We start from the raw sequence: 23967 nt of genomic DNA on the forward strand, positions 1-23967 counted from the left end.
TGAGAATGTGTAATGGGGTGTGCTTCCCATCGCAATTGCCACAACACTACAACAGAGTTAAATCCATATTATGGGTGGCGGAAGTCCTGCCCCCTAAGTCAGACTGGGCATGGGCCAGATGCTTCAGCAGTATAAAGGGAGAAAGCCCAGATCATTCTGTGTAGGTGACTGGAGGGGAAGAACCTGTGCAGGAAGCTCCTCCTGAAGACGCCCCTGCCTGCAGAGATTAGAGGCCCCAAATGCCAGCTTAGACCCCCCTAAGATTGATGGAACCCCTGGAAGCACTTGTGTTACAGACCTGGAGACCCAAAGCCTCGTGAAATGCCTCACCAGAGACAATGGCAGTAAGTGACCTAAGGAACATGATGCAGTGGTATCTGCCCATCAGATAAGCTCTGCATGTTTTGGTAGGATTCCACACTGAACTAGAATTGGACTATTCTGCCACTGCTAGAGCCCAGCACGGAGGGTAAGTTGGTGTAGTTGGATGGGCCTGTGTCCTTTTGCCTGGGCTACTAACACCCTCTTTTACTGGTGACCCCTCAGGTGCTAGATATTAGGCCACACAGTTCTGCACCAAATGACTGCTCTGTTGACTCTGGCCATTAAGTCCTGCTGTCTTGTATCAATGAGCCACTCGGTTAACTCAGTTAGGTCTTGCGCCATGTACTGGGGCTATCACCTTTGCTATGGTCCTTAAACACCAGGATAGTATGCTTGGTGATAGATAAGCAGACTAAACAGGTGTGCACATACCCACTAACCCTCTCTTTTCCATACACACAGGATGTTCATAAACCACCATAGGATGCTACTGCATGATGGGAAATCACTGAAATTGAATATGTTATTTGTTATTTTAGCTCTGATATTTAACCACTCCAGGTATGTATTCAAAAGTTCACTATTGCTACCTCATTTTCTTCATTATTTATGTTTATTTTTAAATTATATTTTATAATTTCAGAACAGATGTTCATTGCACATGATTTACTTGTACTGAAACCAGGATTGGACCTATTACTCTCAAATAGCATGGATATATATCAACCATATATCATGGTTGCACCAAATTGCTTAGAGAGTACCTTTTTTAGTATGTAAAAGTTTATATACAATGTTTTCACACAACTTTTTTCCTTTTAAAAGGAGAGAGCTATTACAATTATTATGTGGAAAACTATAAAGACTAAATAGTGAAAATACAAGAAATATAAAATCTTATATGTCTGTGTTGCTCATCATCTAATAAACCATCTTGTTAGTCTTTAAAGTGCTACATAGTCCTGTATTTTGTTTTAGCTACACCAGACTAACACGGCTACATTTCTATCACTATTCTACATGCAAGGCACTACATTTAGCCGTTTGGAATGGAAATCCATCAACCATATGAAGAAACTTGCACAGATACAGACAGACATCATCTTTCTATCCTAGTGCAAGAAGATGGACATCGTACATAAAGGACTGAAAGTGAACAATCCATTAAGATCAACATACTGCACTGACTACAGTGAAAGACTCTGCATCACACTATCCAAGAAATTAAGGAATCACCTGCTAAGCATTTTATACAAGAAAGAGAAAAACATCAAGAATGACATTTCCGACTTAGAGAATCTCATTTCAAGACAAACATCCACACCAACTGACACCTTGCAAGACTTTTGTTCCACCAGACAAGAAATCTACTATACACACTTCTATTCCCTACAACAAAGAAAAGACAATAAATTGTCCAAACTGCTCCACACCACAGGCTACAACAGCAACAACCTCAACCCACCGGATAATATTGTTAACCTCTTCAGCTACAAACTCAATCCAGCAGAAGAGTTTTTCTTGTCCAGGGGTCTCTCTTTCTGCCCCACGTCCCCCACAAACTGGATACAAGTCTGTGGTGACCTTGAAGCTTTTTTTCGCCGCCTCCGCCTCTGAGAATATTTCCAAACCACCAATGAATACCAATCTGACCTACCAGATCCCCCCTATCAACACAAAAGGAAGAATAATTCTATATTGACTGCCCCTGATGGTCGGAATTACAATCTGGATTTCTATATACAAAGCTTCCGCAACAACGCACAGACTGACATTATTCGCAAACAACAACAAGCGACACACAATCTCAGCCACGCTGAACAACATGCCGTCCAGAGTCTCAAAAACAACCTGGACATTATAACCAAACCAGCTGACAAAGGTGGTGCTGTGGTCATTATGAATAAGGCTGACGATGACATCTTTATGATCTGGACGCATGGCCAAGAAACACTGGAGACATTCCACAGAGATTTCAACAACCTACACCCCACCATTAACCTCAGCCTGGACCATTCCATACGAGAGATCCATTTCCTGGACACCACAGTACAAATCAACAATGGAAAATTAGACACCACCCTATATAGAAAACCCACGGACTCATACAGTTACCTACATGCTTCCAGCTCCCATCCAGCACACACCATACGATCCATCATCTATAGCCAAGCCCTTCGATACAACCGCATCTGCTCTAATCCCACTGACAGAGACCAGAAACTTCAGGATCTCTACCAAGCATTTATAAACCTCAACTACCCACCCGGAGAAATAAAAAAGCAAATTGAAAGAGCCACACGAATACCTAGAAACCATCTACTACAAGACAGACCCACGAAAACCAACAATAGAACACCACTTGTCATCACCTACAGCTCCCAACTTAAACCTGTCCAACACATTATCAATAAATTACAGCCTATACTGGAACAGGACACTAAACTCCAAGAAGCTCTGGGAGACAGACCCATAGTCTCCTATAGACAACCACCTAACCTCAAGATGATTCTTACCAACAACCACAGGACATACCACACTAATACCAACCCTGGTACTTTCCCTTGCAACAAACCCCGTTGTCAGCCTTGTCCACATATTCACTCTGCTGACACCATTATTGGGCCTAACCAAGTGAGTTATAAGATCAAGAATACATATTCCTGCGCCTCCAGAAATGTAATCTATGCTATTATGTGCAGAAAGTGTCCGTCTGCTATGTACATTGGACAAACGTCTCAGACACTTCACCAAAGAATCAATGCCCTCAAAACAGACATTAGACAGGATCACAAAGAAAAAACAGTTGCTTGCCATTTCAACCAGAAAGGACACTGTCTCAATGACCTACTCACCTGAATCCTACTTCAGAAGACATTCAAATCTGCACTTGAAAGAGAATCCTCTGAACTGGCATTCATGCTAAAATTCGACACTCTCCGTGGAGGCCTGAACAAAGTCTCCAGCTATCTTACCCATTACAAAGATAGCTTCCCTAATTATCACCTCTAACACTATTAACTCACAGACATCTACCCTTCCCCACCTCTAATATCATTAACTCACAGGCATTCACCTTCCTTCCCCCCCCCCCTCCGCATCCCTCTTCTGTTCTGAAATGTGATTTGTCCTTTTCATATGTGTTCACTTTTTTTAAATTGTATCCTTTGGTATATATGGCTGTGACTATTTTCTTCCACTATTTGATCTGAGGAAGTGGGTCTGGCCCACGAAAGCTCATCATCTAATAAACCATCTTGTTAGTCTTTAAAGTGCTACATAGTCCTCTATTTTGTGTTGCTTAGGACACTGGCAGAACTTAAATGGCAATAATCAAACAGTAATAGATATAAGGCTTTAAATACTAGGTTAAAGAAGAAACGTCTAATTTACTAATCATTGATGCAAAAACAATTTCCAGATTTGTGGAACAGCATAACTAGATGAAAAAAATAATACCTAGTAACATAGTTGGATGAAATTCAGTCCCTATTTGGTTATTGACTTATTTGATTGATTAGCAGAGAGAAATGGAGAAGGATTCTGAGAGCTTTCCTAATGTCTAAGAATATAATTCTAATTCAATACAAGTCTACTCCTGCTACACAGTTACATATGAAGGAGGCAAGACCAACATCATAAAAGCCTTATTAAGGGTCAGTATCAAAGGACATGAATGAACAGAATGCACGTTATGATTCCAGTGAATGCACTAGTATCCCGGTAGTGCTCCATATATTCATGTGGTCCATTTGCTAGCATCATGGGAATAACATGATTCAAATCCTTTTAATTACTGATTTGTTTTAAAAAAAATAACCAGGGCATATTAGAATAAGATGTCAGAGAGCCGTTTAGGGACCTGATCCAAAGCCAACTGAAGTTGATGGAAAGTTTCCCATTAGCATCAGAAGGTTCTGAATTAGGCCTTAAATCATCTAATCCATCTCTCTGACAGTACAGAATTGTTCATACTGAATGTTTTACAGTGCTTTGTCCAGTCCTCTCTTAAATAACTTGCTTGAGGGTGCTTCCAGCATTTGTTAGTGGAATAATCTCCCCTATGTAAAAGCTTTTACTGTGAGGTAATGTCCTTGCTTTTCATCTTAAATTTCCTTTTCTTAATGCCATTCCATTGCACAGATATTTAGATTTCCTTCAGCTCCAAACAATTTCTCTCCATCTGTGGAGTGTGTTTCATTCAAATAGTAAAACAGGTTTTAAAAAACTACCATTTCTCTCACTTCCACACCCAGGTATTACCTAAGAACAATCCCTCAAATGCAACTCAGAAACAAGCATTCACATTGTACCAGTCCATTAAACAGATCTAGTATGTGTAAACCATATGAACTAGATCACAATTTGGATGCTATATAATCTAAATTATAATTACTAGCTGAGCCCCGCTTCATGGCTGCAGTGCAGTGGGCTGAGGGATGGCAGAGATGGGAGGAGGTGGCGACAAGGTGCAGTGGGCAAGTGGGTGGAGCAGGGGGCAGGTGCAGGGAGGTCAGGGTACAGGAAGACCCGGAGAAGACCGAAGGGGGGCTAACAGAGGGATGGGTAGAGTGTGGCAGGCAGGGACTTACCGCCAGCCCCACCGTTCACAGCATCTCCCACTTCTTTTTGTCCCTGGGCCCGATGTGCCACTTGGAGGAATCATTGTGCGGCGGCAGCAGCTACTCAATAGACCATGAAGGACTGCCCCTCACCTTCGCCCTGCTCCCACCTGCCAGACAGGCAGCCCCCCGAACGCAGGAGCAGCATGGTGCCCCAGCCCATGAGCCGCCCAGTCCAGTGGGCACAGGTCTGCATGGTGTGACTACCGCCCAGCTCCCTGCCGCACCTGCTGGCTACTTGCTGGGGAGGCGCCAAGCTCTGCCCTGAGCCCTCACCAATGGCAGCCAGAGGGGAGGGGCCCCAGCCGCACCTCACCCAACGCAGCCCTCTTGGCCATGTGCCACAGCACCTGCTCCTGCCAAAGGGCAGAGTTCCCCAAACTCATCATTTCTCACTCATTCTGGCTTTTTCTAGAAACTTCTGAAGTCTTGCAGTGTATTCTCAAATGTTCTCTGAGACAGACGGTGTGACAGACACCTCTCCTTTTATAATAGTTTAGATTCTATTTTACATATTATATATACACACACACAGCCCCCTAACCATAAAGTAGGGCCTGCTCCAGGCCTTCCTAAGTCAAACGGTGAAATCCTGGTCCCACTGTTAAAACTCCCATTTGCTTCAGGAGGGCTAGAATTTTATCCCACAGCTATTGATTATTCCAACAGAAAGAGGATTGAGCTTATAACATCCACATGTAAGTCTCCTTGCTTTTGTTCTATTAAAATGTCAAGCTTGATGTTAGATTAGCATACACATATAAGAAATTTCATAGCTGTGTTAGGCTATGTCTACACTGCATGTTTATTTCATAATAAGCTATTTCGGAATAAAAACTCCAAAATAGCTTATTTTGAAACAGAGTGTCCACACTACTAATGCCCACTGAAATAGCACTGCGCTATTTTGAAATAGAGCATCCAAACTGATTGGGGCCTGAATCGCATTTAAAGCCCCCCAGAAGTACTTCAGGCAGGGCATCAGGACAGCACTCACTTCCTGGAGCTGCTGCCTGAGGCTATCTGAGGCTCATGCTTAAAGAGACCCCCCTGTACAATCATGTCTTGGGCTCCTCTCCTTTGCCTACCTCCTTGAAGGACAGCAAAGCCTTTTCACTGCCTGTTCTGGTTATCCTTGCAGAGACCACAGCACTCCAGCCATGGAGCCAGACCTGCCTCAAAGCAGTTGCCGGCTCTTAGACTTCATGTTGCATCCCCTGGTGTAGTTGCTGTAGGCTGCCTTTTTTGCTCTGCAGAAACAGGACCCCCAGCTCATTGCAGGGCACCTCCTCTCCTCTCTCTATGCATTGTTCATGCAGCACAGGTCCTCCACCCTCCCCTGAAGACCATGCACCGCTGCTTCTGGCAACAGGACACCAGTTCTGACTGGTGGGACCGCATCGTATGGAGCAGTGGGACAACCAGCAATGCTCCAGAATTTCGGTATGTAGAAGGACACCTTCCTGGAGGTCTGCGAGTAGCTCGCCCCTGTCCTCCAGCGATGGGACACCTTCATGAGACCCACCATCCCCTCCAGTAGCCCACCATCACTATTTGGAAGCTTGCCATGATGCTGCTGGGGTCCCCTCCACTTCCTCCCTCTTGCCCTCCTGGCAGGCTCCCTTGGCAGGGGACTGGTGTCTTCTGTCTTGCAGTGCTGGCCCAGGAATGCATGCTGGCTCAGGAATGCAGACATGCCCATTTGCCGTGTGCAGCACTGCTATGTGTGTGTTTGTGACCCCATCTTCCCTAGTGGGGGCTTGCGGTGGGAAGGTGTCCCACTGTACGGTCAGGAGTAAAGCAGGCGTCTCCAGAAATCCCGTGAGCAGGAGCGCTAGGTTCCAGAGCGGCTGCCTCATTGCAGCTGTGTGTTCCAGACTGGCACTCCATGTGCACCAATGTGCACAGGCTGCTGTGAGATCCTCAGACTGAGAAGGCTGGGTGAGGAGTGTGCAGCCCCTCACCACCCGCCATCTCCCTCCACATGTGTCCAGGGAAAGTAATGCAACTTACCTGATGCTCCTTCCCCAGCCTCGTCCGAGCCCTGGTTGACATCCTGGGAGGTGCCACAGACAGGCTGACTTCATGGATGGTGGGCATGGTTGTCTGTGCTGACCACCTTCTCCTCATAGTCATCCTTGTCATCCTACTCTACAGCCATGCCCTCCGGGAGGCTGACAACAGGCGTATCCAGGTTGAAGTGGATGACGAAGGGAGGGAAGGCAACCTTCCCCCCTTCCAGGATGCCATCCAGCTGGATGAAGAAGTGTCAGGTCTGAGCTGCCACTCTCAATTGGGAACTTCTTTCCCTGGACTTGGTTTAGGCCTGCCAAAGTTCTTTTATTTTCATTCGCACCTGGGCCAGAGTGCAGCTGTGCCCTCTCTGGACCAGGCTGTCGGCCATATGGGTGTAGACATCTGCATTTTGCCATCTGATGCTGAGATCCTGGAAGTTGGAGTGTTCCTCCCAGATCTCGGTGAGATTCAGAATCTCCACCTCAGTCCACAAGGGCACCCTTCTCTTTCATCCCCAGGCAGTGGCTTGAGAGGTGGTTGCCTAGTCCCTTGCAGCAGTGGGAGGGCTCAGAGGGAGCATGGGGATCTGTCATGGCAGCAGTGAAAGCAGTCAGTGCTCTGCTGTTTGGCATGGTGCGAGCAGGGCCTGCTTTGTGCCATAAGCCCTTTGTGCCATAATCCCATGGCTGCACCTTTAAGGGTTGCAGGGGAAGGGAAACTATAGAGTTCTGATGACTGTGGTCAGAGTGGCCAGCAGGGCACCTGGGAGAAGCTCTAGAGACCAATAATTTTGAAATAACTTCAGCTGCACTGTCTACACACACCCTATTTCAAAATAACTATTTTGAAATAGGCATTATTCCTCATAAAATAGAGGTTACAGAAGTTGAAATAAGAAGCCTGTTATTTCGAAATTATTTTGAAATAATGGGCTTGCTGTGTAGGTGCTCACTTTGTTATTTCAAAATAACACTGCTGTGTAGACATGTCTTTACTGATCTCTCTAACACCACACGGAAATGTGAAATATACTAAAGAAAAGTGGTCTGCCTTTGAACATGTAAGCACATTAATGTAAATTAGAAAATTATTAAAATAATGTCATTATAAAAGCTTTCTAAATGTTTTCATTTACAGATGAATGCACTTCATCACAGACTGAAAAATGAAATCTCATTTAAAAAATTTTTCACACAACCAACTTAAAATAAATGACTTTTATGTACTATTCTGTTGAAATACATCAATTAGAAATGCCAAAGAACTAAGTAGAAAAACATGAGGATTTTCCAAAGAAATGTCCCAAAATTTTAATAAATATGTATTTACTCTTGCAATCTGTAGCAGACTATTTAAGGTATGTATACATTTTTAATTGAACTTTCACACTAAGAAATATTATCTTCAGTGTTCACTAATGATAGTATGGAATTGAGAATTAATCACGTCAATTTCTAACATTTTCTTTTGTGTTAATAATAGCCAAGGGAATATTTATTTTATAATAATAATTTGATATAACATATAATTGCAAAAAATTGCACCATTATTGAGCCATCACACGTCTGAACATCACTGTCAAGGAAACATACCCAAAAACATATGCTCTAAAGTCTAATGTTCATATTTAGAGTACGTAGGAGGTTCGTTTTCAGCACAAACACAAGGAGTTATCTGCAAAAAATTTCTTCAATTGAAGTCAGTGAGGGTTGCACATATAATGTAGATTTACTTTGAAACCATTTTAATACTAAAAGTGTTACTTGTAACATTTGTTTCCTCCATTTCCCATACTGTGTAAAACAAAGAAGGTAAGAGGATACATCATGGGCTCATGCAAATCTCTGACTACTAGCCCGTGGGGATGGATAACACATTCTAGAACATCTGATAAACTGCCTCTTCTATTCACTCCCTCTGAAGCACATGGAACTGGCTTGTGATACTGGATGACCCATTGCTCTGAGCCACTTCTTGTGTCTAGAGCTGAAGAAATGCCTGAAGAGCTAGTTATATTCCCTTTCCTTCTAACTTAATGGCCCATGAGATGGGGGGAAATGGGGAGAGAGAAGGATCAGATGAAAGAAAGGGGATTTGGGGAATCTCTCTCTCCCCACTAGTTACACAGCATCTGAGGGGTTCTGAGCAGAGAGATGGGATTTGTTGAATGAAATGTTGGACCATCAAGGATGTTTGGTAATTGAAAGTACCTGGTGAGTTGTCATATGAAGTGTTGAGACACAAACCATTCCACAATATTTGGACAGTTCCCTTCAATGAGAACATACACCTGAGGAGGAAGAAGGTGAGAAAGTTCTTGTGCTGAGGACCAGCACCTAGATTCCTGATCCTTTCATCCAAGCTAATCCACCAACAGGGCCACCCCAGGAGAACAGAAGCAGCAGCATACTGGGTGTATCAGGAATGACAAAAAAAAGTAGATTCTTTCCAGTTTGTCATCATACTTTGTGAAACTCCAAAGGCTTGTCTGTTGACATTCACAAAAATGTGTTAGTGCCAGACTTTCTCTCCCCCCCCCCCCCCCCACACACTTTCCTTAGAAGGCACTTGGACCTACTTTCTTGTCAATACAGGACACAGCATGTTTTTCCTTCCTTCTGCCAGCAGATGTCACAAGTTTGTAGGTGACCCATGATGATGGGAACTTTATATTTTTATTTAGCTTAGGAAGTCTAAGAACATGAACATCTGGACCATAATTCTGTAACTGCAAAGTCCAGTCAAGATTTAATCGTTACCTAGCGAAACACTTCACAGAAGGAATGAGTGATTAGTTTGCCATTGGTAATTCTCTGGAGGGCCATATTGTGATAGGCTATTCCATATTCTTTATGGTAATATGCTTATTAATGCCATAACTGAACTATGCTTTATGCAAGATCCTTCATGGGAGATATCATTGGAAAGCTTGTAATCTACTGAATATGATTATATCATTTGTATGCATGCATTATTCCTCTCTTTGACGTTAGAAATATGAAGTATAAACCTGTGTTTCTAATAAAGTCATGCTAAGTGAAGACCAATAGTAATACTCAAGGAACTTAATGGCCCAATACTCAGAACAAAGATCTGTGAATGGACTTGTTTTTCCTATAAGCCTGGGAGATGGGGCTATGTGGTTCCTACCAAGACATGTGGTCATGTCACCTGATGCTGGAGTCCACCTTTGATTTTGTATTTTTCCACAAGAGCAGAGGGAAACTTAAGACTGAAAACAAAGGATTCCCACCTTATGCAAAACCTATTTAAGAGTAGAGAGTGAAGTAATCTAGGTTGTCAGTCCTCTCTGGCTACCCAACCCAAGACGACTGCTGAAAACATCTAAAACTGAATTAAGGGAAGGACTAGGTCCAGGCTGGAAGGCTTTCTAGTCCATGAAAAAAGCTTATTAGAACAACTTTGAAGGTGAAATATTACAAGTAACTAGTCTCATAGGGTATGTCTACACTACTACCCTAGTTCTAACTAGGGTGGTAATGAAGGCAACCGGAGTTGCAAATGAAGCCCGGGATTTGAATTTCCCGGGCTTCATTTGCATAAAGCCGGGCGCCGCCATTTTTAAATGTCCGCTAGTGCGGACTCCGTGCAGTGCGGCTACACGCGGCATGGACGAGGTAGTTCGGACTAGGCTTCCTAGTTCGAACTAGGGTGGTAGTGTAGACATACCCTTAGTGTATTAAGCTTAGCTTGTCTGTTCTGTTTTGTATTATTTAGTAACCGACATTGCTCTGAGTGCTATATCTTATGTTAAATCCTACTTTTCATAAAATTACTTTTGATTATTAATAAACCCAGTATAAATAATTGCTATCTGGGGAGCAAGGAATCTGTGCATCTCTCTCTTTACATCTAGAAAGGGGGCAAATGTCATGAAATTATACTGTACAGATCACCATACAGCATAAGACAGATTTATCTAGGGTTCAACTCCCAGAGGGGCTGTGTACTTGAGTGCAGGAGACAAGTATCTCCCTGTGTTGTTTTCAGTTAAAGTCTGTAGTTTTGGGGGCATGGCCACGGATGTCAGTGAACTTTACCATCCATCTTATTGAATCATCTATGTTGCGTGTCTGATTCAATAAGACAGGGTACCGAGGGCCCAAGCTAGCAGAGAAAGCAGGTTCAGTGGAATCTCAGCACATCTGATAATAGTCCCAAGGGGGGGGGGGGGCCTTGACCCTCACGCATCATATTTCATTTTCTAAACTCCTCCTTTCCCAACGGACTAATTACCTGATACTTGATTGTTCTGGGACTTGATAGTTATTATCTGGGTGGGATTCTATCACAGATGGAATCTCACACAGACAACAGCTATGAAGTCACAGAATTATACCACAAATTAATCTGTCCCACCATTTCACTGAATCAATCACCTTCCCAAGCCCCTATCTAGAAAACAACTACTTCAAGCAGAAATTTCTAAAAAGGCAGAAGAGCAGGGAATCTTTGAAATCTATTAGGGATTCTTCATGTCTGTTTGTACCTCATACCAGAATATTATATTCAGTATGCTATTGATAGCTCATTGGCAAGCCATCATCTGTCCTCCATAATAACTTTTCCCCCTTACTGACCTCAAGGTGATGCTATCCCTTCATGTGCTTTTTAGCATGCTGTTCTTTTGACACAAAACAAGCAGCCCAACTCTTGCTATCTTTGCTATCCAGGTCACTTGCTTATTGCTGTGAGGTGTGTGTGCACATTTCCCTGTGGTGCCTAAGCTAATTCTGTTTTAAACTTATCACCAAGTGACAGAGGGGTAACTCAGGATGCCAGTGAACTATTCCATACATCTTATTGAATCATCTTCCTCATCATCTGGGGAGCAACAAACTGATTTGAAAATTTAAGAGAGAGATTTCATAATTCTGACATATTTTAACTCTTGGAATCTTCTTAGCTTTCCCCATCAGCTGTTTGCCACAAAATATTGTCTAGCTCTTTTCTGCCGATTTTATAGCTTCCTCTTTGGCATCCTCTTTGTGGCGCTGTGTAGTCATCCTGTAGGTTTATGTCCTACGTATTTGGAGGGCGTAACTGGAACCTAGCCCTTTTGCTAGTCTTTATCCCTGTAAATTTACACAATGGTGCATTTCATCCTTTGTGAATTTCTGTCCATCTAATGCCAAGACACTATTAAGTTAATGTTCTTTTCCTTCTCTCATTTATCCTTTGTGGTGTTTCATAAAATTTCTTCTTTGCTCACTTCCTGAGTATATGATGCTTTGTCAGAGTAGATTGTGAATCATGAACTTCTTCCATTCTTATTCTATGCTATCTCCTTTAACAATTTAAAGTGATTCTAGTTTTCAAGATAGAAAATTTGATGCTAGCTTTTCAACTTTGTTAAATAACAGTGGAAATGTAGGCTTCAGCAACTTCAGCAGAGAAAATCTGATTTGAAATTTCCTAGTGATCAGAAATTAAATACTATATATATGGGTATGTCTACACTACCACCCTAGTTCGAACTAGGGTGGTTAATGTAGGCAATCGAAGTTGCAAATGAAGCCCGGGATTTAAGGGGTGATGAGTCAATCCAAAATAATACAGATATCTTTATAGAAATGTTTCTTATAATGTCATGGTCCTTGCCTACTATGGAGAAATTATAAAATGTATTGTGCTCACCTGTTCCTAATAGAAAGACTCCTTAGGCATTTCTCTTACCCCTAAACTGAAGGCTCGTCTCAGTACTCTTTGGCTATGTCTACACTGCAGGATTCTTGCGCAAGAAACTTTTTGCGGAAGAGAAGCAAACTGCAAAAGTGCATCGGAAAAGCACTTTGCATGGACGCTCTCTCACAAGAAAGCTCTGATTGCCATTAACAGAATGACCACCAGGGCACCTGTGCGTCTTTCGATAGGCTGTTCTTGCACAAGAAACCCCTGCTGCCTGTCCACACACACCTTTTTGCGCAATAACTCTTGTGCAAAAAGAAGTTATTCCTCGTAGAAAGAGGAATACGTATGCCGCAAAAAAAAACTCTGTTCTGTCGATTCACTGTAAATTTTCTTGTGCAAAAATGTACTTGAGGTAAGGACACTCCATGAGTGTCTTCCAAAAATGGCCGTTTTTGCACAAAAACTCTGCAGTGTAGACGTAGCCTTTGTGTCATCTTTCACAAACCAAAAAGCAATTACATCATTGTCTATAAAGGAGATGCTTGCAGAAATGTCAACTGGGGTGGCAGTCTAGGAAGTACTGTTGGAGCCAGCACAGTAGAGACAGATGGATTTGACACATGAAGTAAAGCTTTTGCATTAGACTGCAGCACAGAGCGTTTGGGAGAGAAAGAGTTTGGACGGCTACGTCTACACTGTCACCCTTTTCCGGAAATGCTTAAAACGGAACAGTTTTCCATTATAAGTATTTCCAGAAAAAGCGCGTCTACATTGGCAGGATGCTTTTCTGGAAAAGCACTTTTTCCGGAAAAGCGTCCGTGGCCAATGTAGACGCGCTTATCCGGAAAAAAGCCCCAATCGTCATTTTCGCTATCAGGGCTTTTTTGCAGAAAAGACTACTGTACTGTCTACACTGGCCCTTTTCTGGAACAGTTTTTCCGGAAAAGACTTTTGCCCGAACGGGAGCAGCATAGATTTTCCGGAAAAACACTGACAATTTTACAGTAGATCGTCATTGCTTTTCCAGAAAAGCAAGCGGCAAGTGTAGACAGCTGGCAAGTTATTCCGGAAAAGCGGCTGCTTTTCCGGAATAAGTGGCTCAGTGTAGACACAGCCCAATTGTATAAAGACAATTAGGAGATCACATCAGAACATAAGAATGGCCATACTGGGTCAGACCAAAGGTCCATCTAGCCCAGTATCCTGTCTGCTGACAGTAGTCAATACCAGATGCCCCAGAGGGAGGGATCGCAACAAGTAATTCTCATGTGATCCCTCCCCTGTCTCCCACTTCCATAGAAACAAAGGCTAGGGACACTATTCCTACCCATCCTGGCTAACAGCCATTGATGTACCTAACCTCCATGAATATATCTAGCTCTTTTTTGAACCCTGTTAAAGTTCTAGCCTTTACCACATCCTCTGGCAAGGAGTTCCACAGGTTGACTGTGTGCTGAGTGAAGAAAAACTTCCTTTTTTTTGTTTTAAACCTGCTGCCTATTAATTTCATTTGGTGACCCCCCTAGTTCTTATATTGTGGAGATAAGTAAATAACTTTTCCTTATTACTTTTTCCACACCAATCATGATTTTATAGACCTCTAGCATATCCCCCTTAGTCTCCTCTTTTCTAAGCTGAAAAGTCCAAGTCTTTTTAATCATTTTTCATATGGGACCCGTTCCAAACCCCTAGTCATTTTTGTTGCCCTTTTCTGAACCTTTTCCAATGCCAACAGATCTTTTTTGAGATAAGGCGACCACATCTGTACTCAGTATTCAAGATGTGGGTGTACCATAGTTTTATACAGAGATAATAAGATATTTTCTATCTTATTCTCTCTCCCTTTTTTAATGACTCCTAACATTCTATTTGCTTTTTTCAATGCTGCTGCACACGGAGTAGATGTTTTCAGAAAACTATCCGCAATGACTCCAAGATCTCTCTCTTGAGTAGCTGTAGCCAAATTAGTCCCCATCATATTATATGTATAGTTGGGCTTATGTTTTCCAATGTGCATTACTTTACTTTTATCCACACTAAATTTCATTTAACATTTCACAGTCTGTAATGAAAAGTGAATGTGTAGCTGCCTATACAGGCAGTCCCCGGGTTATGTACAAGATAGGGACTGTAGGTTTGTTCTTAAGTTGAATCTGTATGTAAGTCGGAACTGGCGTCAGCCGCTGCTGAAACTGATCAGTTTCAACCGCGGCTGAATCTGGATGCCAGTTCTGACTTACATACAGATTCAACGTAAAAAACCCAGGCGTCCCCAAGTCAGCTGCTGCTCAAATTGATCAGCGGCTGATTCCAGGAAGCCTGGGGCAGAGCAACTCTGCCTCAGGCTTCCTGTAGTCAGCCCCTGGTCAGTTTCAGCAGCGGCTGACTTGGGGACGCCTGGGACAGAGCAGCTGGGGTGCTGCTGGGTTGCTTCAGTAGCGCGGCTCCTCGGCGCTACTGGAGCAACCAGTAGCGGCTGAAACTGACCAGCAGCGGCTGAATCAGGACGCCTGGGGCAGAGCAGCTGGGGTGCTGCCGGGTTGGTCCGGAGCGGCGCTGCGGGACCAACCCGGCAGCCCCCAGCTGCTCTACCCCAGGGGTAGGCAAGAAAAGCCTGGTCTGCTGGGGGGGGCCACTAGCTGCACCCCCCACCCCTCCCCAGCAGCCAGGGGGACAGGAGCGAAGCCGCGGAGCATGCCCGCAGCGGGACAGCCCAAGCGCGCCCGAGCTGTCCTGCTGCGGGCGTGCTCCGTGGCTTTGTTCCTGTCCCACTGGTCTGCTGAGGGGGTCCAGCAAAGCCGCTGGACCGCCCCCAGCAGACCAGGGACACCAGAGCAAAGCCGCCGCCTGGGCGGTTTTGCTGTTTTCCCGGGAGCAAAGCCGCCCAAGCGGCGGCTTTGCTCGGGTGTCCCTGGTCTGCTGGGGGGGTCCAGCGGCTTTTCTGGACCCCCCCAGCAGACCAGGGGTCAGGAGCAAAGCCGCCCAGGCGGCGGGAGTCCCGCTGCCTGGGAGGCTTTGCTTGGGTGTCCCTGGTCTGCTGGGGGGGTCCAGCGGCTTTGCTGGACCCCCCCAGCAGACCAGGGAGACCGGGAGAAGTTTTTCTCGCCCCAGAGGACACGGGTGGCGACCCGCCACCCGTGAGCTCCAGGGCGAGAAAAGCCCCGTTCGTAAGTGCAGATCCGACATAAGTCGGATCCACGTAAGTCGGGGACTGCCTGTAGTTAAAAAAAGACAAGTCAGTCAACATTGGAACAGTAGTGGCTAAAGGTATCTGACTAATCAGATCGAAGCACAACCAACAAGAGGCAGAGCCAGATCACATTCCGCAATAGAGTGACTCTATCAGTGGTACTTATATGGTACCAATCACCATAGTATCTATGTGCCACAGATTCCACAACCAAATACGCATACTGGAGTTGAGAAGACAGTAAGTTAGAGATCACAAATATGGAAAAGTTTATTCATGCCATCAAATAGGCCTCTATTGAAACAGGATAAAAATATCTTAAAAATAAAAGTAAGCTATGAAACATGTAAATAGTTATAGCCTCTCTTAAAGTTAAAACGTATTGTGTTGAGACATGTCACAACAATATGAAAAGCCAACAGGAATGTACCTCTCGAAGCTAATTCGAACTAACGCGTCTAGAACTAAAAACTAGTTTGAATTAGCGTTTTGCTAATTCGAACTAGCATGTCCACATTAAGTGGACCCTGAACCAGGCTTAAGGATGGCCGGAAGCAGTGCCGGCAGGGCATCAGAGGAGGACTTAGAGAGTAGAGATGCTGTCTCAGGCTAGTCGAGGGCTGCGCTTAAAGGGTCCCGACCCCCACCCCGGACAGACAGTTCTCAGGGTTCCCCGCTTGCAAAGCAGTCCTGGCTTGGAGTGCCCGGAGTGCCCACACTGGGCACATCACAGCACTCGGCCATCAGACCGGCTGCACTTGCCGCAGGCTGCCATCTGGGGAGAGGGGGCAATTGGGGGGCTGCAGGAGAGCTTCTACCCCTAGAAGCCCGCAGAGCCAGCCCAGTCCTCCCCATCGGGGGCTCGTACCCCATTCCTCCCTCACCTCCTTCCACTTACCCTTCCCTAGCCCCTTTTCTTGATGTACAAAATAAAGGACAATTGTGTTAAAAAATGGAATCTGTCTTTATTGAACAAAACTGGGGGAGACTGGGAAAAGGAGGTGGGAGAGGGGAAGAGAGGGGCTGGGAGAGGGGAGGGCAACTAAAATGATCAGGGGTTGGGAACAGGTCCCATATGAAGAGAGGCTAAAGAAACTGGGACTTTTCCGCTTAGAAAAGAGGAGACGGAGGGGGGACAGGATAGTGGTCTCTAAAAGCAGGAGTTGGGTGGAGAGGGTGCATACAGAAAAGTTCTTCATTAGTTCCCATAAAGAAGGACTAGAGGACACCAAAGGAAAGGAATGGGTAGCAGGCTTCAAACTAGTAACAGAAAGTTGTTCTTCACAAAGCAAAGAGTCAACCTGTGGAACTCCTTGCTGCAGGAGGCTGTGAAGGCTACAACTAGAACAGAGTTTAAAGGGAAGTGAGATCAAGTCATGGAGGCTGGGTCCATGGAGTAGTATTAGCCAGGAGGTCGGAGTGGTGTCCCTGCCCAAGGTTTGTGGAAGGCTGGAGATGGATGGCACGAGACAAATGGCTTGGTCACTGTCTTCGGTCCATCCCCTCCAGGGTACCTAGTGTTAGTCGCTGTCGGCAGACAGGCTACTGGGCTAGATAGACCTTTGGTCTGACCCAGGACGGCCATTGTAAGCTCAGGGCTCAGGGTCGGGGGTCTCAGTGGACCCCCTTGATTTTCATGCACACCTGCTCCTGGGTGGCCAGGCTGGCAGCTCTCCTGTCCTAGCTGGCCACTTTCCTGTGCCTAGTGTGGAGATCGTGGACAAGGTCCACGATGTCCGCACTAGCCCAGGCGGGTGCCCGCCTCTTGCGGTCCCGGGCAAGCTCCCGGGAGCCGCCAGCCTGGTCCCAGGAAGAGGGGGAGGGCTGGATGGCTGGCTCGATCCGTGCCAGGTGCAGGGTCTGCTGGCTGGGTGCTGGCTGGCTTGCACCTGGTATGGGCACCGTAGCCAGCCCGTGCCCCTTTAAGGGGTCCGGGGCCGGGAGGGGGCAGACGAGTTTCCCTGGTGTTGGCCAGAGTGGCCACCAGGGAAACCTGGGCAGGACTAGCCTCCCACTAGTTCGAATTAAGGGTCTACCTCGAATCCTCGAATGAGGATTACCTAGTTCGAACTAAGCGCTCCATTAGTTCAAATTAAATTCGAACTAACAGAGCGCTAGTGTAGCGCCTAAGAAAGTTAGTTCGAACTAACGGACGTTAGTTCGAACTAACTTTGTAGTGTAGACATACCCTCTCTCTAGCAAAGGGGAATAATTTTAATGAAAGCTTCCAAAGTAGCCTTCTGTGGAAGAATGAGGCTTTATACCAAAACTAACAATAGTTGTGTTTTGGTAACCGGCAGTGACAGGTATACTGTTATCTTAATACCATGCTATATTAAGTGGAAGATTTAAAAAGGATTCCTCCCACCACTTTACACACACACAGTGGTACTTCAGACTGTCAATCTCAATATAGTGGGACAGCTCACTATTCTAGTATTCTCATATAAAAAGACTGGGTATGTACAAGAGGTTTACTGCAATAGGAACAGGGAACTATTTGCTTTTGAAAATGTTTTCATCATGTATGGTGGCACACTGTTTATTCAGTGTCCATTCACAGTGAAAAATCACAATACGGGGACCCTCCCTTTTTGATCATATTCTAAAATTCTTATTCCACAACCTTTATGCACAGAAAGTAGCTGTTACTAATTAGTGGGAAAAATTTTAAAATGTTCTGGGGTTTTTTTCCAATATTATCCCTGAAAATTATGTTCTCAAGAAAAATCAAAAAGGAAAAAAACTGCCTTTCAAAAAAAAAAGTTGACTTTTGGTTTTTTGTATTGCCAAATATATATATATAAATAAAATGTTAACCAAAATGCAAGTTTTCTCTATACATTTTTATTTTAGCCAAAGCCCCTCCTTTCTTAACAAAAAGTTATGACAAAAACATACTCTGTTCCAGCAGTTTTCAAACTGTGGGTCAGGATCTAAAGTGCTTCATAACGTTGTTTTCATGGGGTCATCAGGTCTTCAATTTGCTGGGGACAAAGATGAAGCCCAAGCTCCACCACACAGGGCTGAGGTGGTACCCACAGTCTTCAGCCCTTGGCAGAGAGGCTCAGGTTATGGCTACTTTTCTGGGACTGAAAGCCTCGGGCTTCAACTTTGGCTTTCCTGCCCAGGGCAGTACAATGCAGGCTTTGGCCTGCCTACTCAAGGTAGTGGGGCTTGGGCAGGTCCAGGGTTCAATCTCCACTCCTTGGATCATGTAGTGGTTTTTCTTATCATAAGGGAGACATGATACAATGAATTTTGAGAATCCTCACTCTGATTACTTGTACAATTAGTTCTCGTGGAGCTCTCTCAAATGCTATTCAACATGAGTAAGAATGTCCTCTAATGATAACATGTTTGAGGAAACTATTATATCCTCTTCCGTGTTTTGTACATAACACCAAGAATACTGTCAGCATGCAACAAATAATTAAAACCAAAACAGATATGCTCCTCATATCTGTTGATAAGGCACATTAAATCATAAATGTTGTTTTTGCAGAAGAACGCACTTTACATAGGGAAGTTAGAGAACGAATTTGATATAATTGTCTCTGTAAAAATATTAGGCTGTTATTAACCACATGTAAACTATAACGTAGGTTGCAAACCTCATCCAAAAGACTAGATATTGAGAGACATGGATGACTCTGATTGGCTGTATGAGAGTATACCATATTGTGTTTGCTCAAATAGTACTGGGATTTTTTTTGGCTTATAAACCAGGATTTTGAAAGCTTGGGCATGGCTAATCCAATCAAAATGTCAGCAGCCAAATAAACTGAATTGGCCATCCAATGCCCAAAGCCACTTTTTCACGTGGAATAGTGATAGAAATTTAGCTGTGTTAGTCTAGTGTAGCTGAAACAAAATACAGGACTATGTAGCACTTTAAAGACTAACAAGATGGTTTATTAGATGATGAGCTTTTGTGGGCCAGACCCACTTCCTCAGATCAAATAGTGGAAGAAAATAGTCACAACCATATATACCAAAGGATACAATTAAAAAAAAAGAACACATATGAAAAGGACAAATCAAATTTCAGAACAGAAGGGCGATGCAGGGGGGGGAAGAAAGGTAAATGTCTGTGAGCTAATGGTATTAGAGGTGGGGAAAGGTAAATGTCTGTGAGCTAATGGTATTAGAGGTGATAACTGGGGAAGCTATCTTTGTAATGGGTAAGATAGCTGGGGTCTTTGTTGAGACCCACGCGTAGAGTGTCGAATTTTAGCATGAATGACATTTCAGAGGATACCCTTTCAAGTGCAGATTTAAAAGGCTTCTGAAGCACTAACGCTCTATTAGTTCAAATTTAATTCGAACTAACGGAGCGCTTAGTTCGAACTAGGTAATCCTCATTCGAGGATTCGAGGTAGACCCTTAATTCGAACTAGTGGGAGGCTAGTCCTGCCCAGGTTTCCCTGGTGGCCACTCTGGCCAACGCCAGGGAAACTCGTCTGCCCCCTTCCCAGCCCCGGACCCCTTAAAGGGGCACGGGCTGGCTACGGTGCCCGTACCAGGTGCAAGCCAGGACTGCTTTGCAAGCGGGGAACCCTGAGAACTTTCTGTCCGGGGTGGGGGTCGGGTCCCTTTAAGCACAGCCCTCGGCTATCCTGAGACAGCAGCTCCACGCTCTAAGTCCTCATCTGATGCCCTGCCCGCACTGCTTCCGGCCATCCTTAACCTCTGTTCAGGGTCCACTCTGTGTGGACATGCTAGTTCGAATTAGCAAAACGCTAATTCGAACTAGTTTTTAAGTCTAGCTGCGCTAATTCAAATTAGCTTAGTTCGAATTAACTAATTCAAATTAAGTTAGTTCAAATTAGCGCTGTAGTGTAGACATACCCTGAGACGTTTGTCCAATGTACAAAGCAGACGGACACTTTCACATGAGCATTCAGACAATTAAATCTCATACCAGAGAGGAAATATTACAGGCTATCTAGAGAAAAGAAACGATTACATCCATTTAATAACTATTGTCCTCTGGTATACATGAAAGGATTTATGAATAATACAACAGCTAGCAAGGCCAATTGAGCAAGGATAGAAATTTCATTACACTAATATTGTCTCATGCATGCTTAAATCCCACATGATGGAATTAGCCATTTTATCAGGGGAGACCCTCAAAAGTAGCTGACTTTATCAGCAGTGGCACTGAATATTGGATCAGAGATAGATAGCTAGTGGATATAGGAGAGTCTCTGGTTATTTCAATCCCAGCTGTTCCCAGCAGGTATTGCTGAGGAGAACTGCAGAAGAAGCCTCTCTGGAGAATTTTGTGGATGGAGAAGTGGTGAAAAGGAAAAAAAAAAAAGATGCACATCTCCACTAATATATTTTATCAGTTCCTCACTTGTTTAATCCACAAATTAAATCCACATCATTTCAGGTAAGAAGCTGCCAATGAGAGAATGCATTAGCAATAGGCACAGTTTTAGGCAGCTGGTAGGAGTGTCAAATTAAGGAGCTGCAAAGATAATAAATGGCAGCTTAAAAACTCATATGCTTTTTATTATTTTAAACGGAAAGTATAAGATAAAATAATGTATCATCATTAAATTATTTCGAAGAAAACAGGGTGTTTTTCATTCTCACATCTCAGCTGGGGATGCAGAAACACAAAAATGATTACAGATGATAAATAACCTATAGAGGGGGGGATGCAGCGATTTCTATTTGGACTATTTCCTTAATAGGTTATCTAGGACACAGCCTCTTAGAAGCCAGTGAAACTTCGCTTGTCGGTAGCTCTTGCACTCTCCCATAGGGAAAGGTGCCATTCAATATATATGGAAGTTATCAAAAGAGCTGGATATAGGCACACTTTCACTAGCATATCAAAAGTGATTGCTAGGTTATGGTTTCTTGAAAGATCTTTACCCATGGACCTACATGCAATAGGAAATTGACTAGCACTTTGCTCTCCCATCCCTTCTGCTTTACCCCTTCTCTCTTTCCTCTATCTGAATTCCATACCCTTCTTTTCTCCTCCCCTGAAATGCTATGACGACAAAAGTAATTGGCAAATTACTCCATTAAAACTCCATTCATATGAAGAAGTGGCTTGTGCCCTCAAAAGCTCATGATACCATCTACATGTTTTGTTAGGTCAGTAAGGTACAGGAAGACTTTTAAAGTACTTGGAAGAGGGGAAAGTGATCAGGACTAGTCAACATGGATTCACCAAGGGCAAGTCATGCCTAACCAATTTGATTAGCTTCTATGATGAGGTAACTGGCTCTGTGGACATGGGAAAGTCAGTGGATGTGATATACCTTGACTTTAGCAAAGCTTTTGATACGGTCTCCCACAATATACTTGCCAGCAAGTTAAGGAAGTATGGATTGGATAAATGGACTGCAAGATGGATAGAAAGCTGGCTAGACTGTTGGGCTCAACGGGCAGTTATCAACAGCTTGATGTCAGGTTGGTGATCGGTTTCTAGTGGAGTGCCCCAACAATCGGTTCTAGGGCCTGTTTTGTTCAAGGTCTTTATTAACGACATGGATGACGGGATGGATTGCACCCTCAGCAAGTTTGCAGATGACACGATAGAGGGAGAGGAAGATACGTTGGAGGGCAGGAATAGGGTCCAAAGTGACCCAGACAGATTAGAGGATCGGGCCAAAAGAAATCTGATGAGGTTCAACAAGGACAAGCGTAGAGTCCTGCACTTGGGAAGGAAGAATCCCAAGCATTTTTACAAGCTAGGGCCCGAATGGCTAAGTAGCAGTACGGCAGAAAAGGATCTGGGGATTACAGTAGATGAGAAGCCGGATATGAGTCAACAGTGTGCCCTTGTAGCCAAGAAAGCGAATGGAATATTAGGTTGCATTAGGAGGAGCATTGCCAGCAGATCTAGAGAAGTGATTATTCCCCTTTATTCAGCTCTGGTGAGGCCACACCTGGGGTATATAGAAGAACTAGAGGACACCAAATGAAATTAATGGGTAGCAGGTTTTAAACTAATAAAAGAAAGTTCTTCTTCACACAGCGTGTTGTCAACCTGTGGAACTCCTTGCCAGAGGAGACTGTGAAGGCTAGGACTATAACAGAGTTTAAAGAGAAGCTAGATAATTTCATGGAGGTTAGGTCCATAAAAGGCTATTAGCCAGGGGATAAAATGGTGTCCTTGGCCTTTGTTTGTCAGAGGCTGGAGAGGGATGGCAGGAGACAAATCGCTTGATCATTGTCTGTGGCCCACCCTCTCTAGGGCACCTGGTGCTGGCCACTGTCGGCAGACAGGATACTGGGCTAGATGGACCTTTGGTCTGACCAGTACGGCCATTCTTATGTTCTTATGTCTAGACTGAATCTGTCGGCAGAGGGATGCAGATTAGGCAGGTCGACATTGCAAATGAGGCGGGGATTTAAATATCCCATGCCTAATTTGCATTAAAATGGCCACTGTGTTGAGAAAGAAAGCCTTTTTCTACAGATCCCTTATGCCTCCTGCCAAGGACGTTTACAGGATATTTAAATCCCTGCCTCATTTGCAATGTCGACCTGCCTAATCTGCATCCCTCTGGCGGCAGAGGGATGCAGTCTAGACATACCCCTGGAGTATTGCGTCCAGTTCTGGGCCCCCACTACAAAAAGGATGTGGACGCATTGGAGAGGGTCCAGCGGAGGGCAACCAAAATGATTAGGGGGCTGGAGCACATGACCTATAAAGACAGCCTGAGGGATTTGGGTTTGTTTAGTCTGCAGAAGAGAAGAGTGAGTGGGGATTTGATAGAAACCTTCAACTTCCTGAAGGGAGGTTCCAAAGAGGATGGAGAGAGGCTGTTCTCAGTAGTGACAGATGGCAGAACAAGGAGCAATGGTCTCAAGTTACATTGGGGGAGGTGTAGTTTGGATATTAAGAAAAACTATTTCACTGGGAGGGTGGTGAAGTACTGGAATGTGTTACATAGGGGGGTAGTGGAATCTCCAGCCCTAGAGATTTTTAAGTCTTGGCTTGACAAAGCCCTGGCTGGGTTGATTTAGTTGGGATTGGTCCTGCTTTGGGCAGGAGGCGGGACTCGATGACCCCCTGAGGTCTCTTACAGCCCTATGATTTTATGATTTATGATTAAGTTTTAACAGTAGTTTTTCATTTAATTTTAGGGAGTCTTGTAAAACTGAAAACAGGGTAAGCATATGTTTTGT

General features: G+C 44.3%; 1 protein-coding gene across 1 annotated transcript in view; it reads right to left on the minus strand.

Moving 5' to 3' along the window:
• NELL2 (neural EGFL like 2) overlaps positions 1-23967 on the minus strand; it is a 290204-nt gene that overhangs the window by 181154 nt on the left and 85083 nt on the right. The gene's annotated exons all lie outside the window — the stretch shown is intronic.

Source organism: Pelodiscus sinensis, chromosome 1, assembly GCF_049634645.1.
Source record: "Pelodiscus sinensis isolate JC-2024 chromosome 1, ASM4963464v1, whole genome shotgun sequence".
In the NCBI taxonomy this organism is placed as follows: Eukaryota; Metazoa; Chordata; order Testudines; family Trionychidae; genus Pelodiscus; species Pelodiscus sinensis.